This window comes from Cyprinodon variegatus, unplaced genomic scaffold (assembly GCF_000732505.1).
Source record: "Cyprinodon variegatus isolate N-32 unplaced genomic scaffold, C_variegatus-1.0 Scaffold6589, whole genome shotgun sequence".
NCBI lineage: Eukaryota > Metazoa > Chordata > Actinopteri > Cyprinodontiformes > Cyprinodontidae > Cyprinodon > Cyprinodon variegatus.
In genome coordinates this window covers 1,505-2,161 of record NW_015157042.1, presented here as the reverse complement: position 1 = coordinate 2,161, position 657 = coordinate 1,505, and positions in this window count along the sequence as shown.

The window sequence follows — 657 nt, the reverse complement described above, 5'->3', positions numbered from 1 at the left end:
TATGGGGCAAAAGTTGCTGCTTGGCGGAGGTCTGTGTCTCCAAGTGCTTTTTTTGTTAATAAAATTTGATTGATCTTATAAATCAAGTAACAATTAATTTAAAAATTTACTTACAATTTCAGTTTTTTCTTGTATCAAGTGAATCCTGTTATTAACATGAGTGGCTTAGTATGTTTCTTTTTTTAACAATATGCTAAAGGAATAAATAGTACATCATTGCATTTTACCAATTTATTGTACCAGCTGTATTAAAAACTCACTAAATAAACAAAAAAACTTTCTTGCACAATATTGAACTAGACAGAAGATAACAAAAAAGCAACCTATTAGGTTACTGAATAAAAAAAAATAACTAAACAAGTGAACCATTTCTGATTTTCAATGTAAAACTATGTCGCTCCAACACACTGTCATGGACGCTAACTGCGATGACGCTCTGTCTTTTGCGTAATTCAGCAAACAGTGCTTGGAGATATGCTGTTAACAGCGCCTTTAAGCGGGTGGTTTGGTTTCTCTCAGAGGAATGTTAAAACTTTGCTTCATGAAGTGCATTAATGCACAAAAGCCTTTCCTGTCTCCTGTGCTTATTGTTAGCATGACCTTTTCTATCACATTCCCAATGTTTTGCGTATTTGTCTCCACTTTTCTTTAATCATA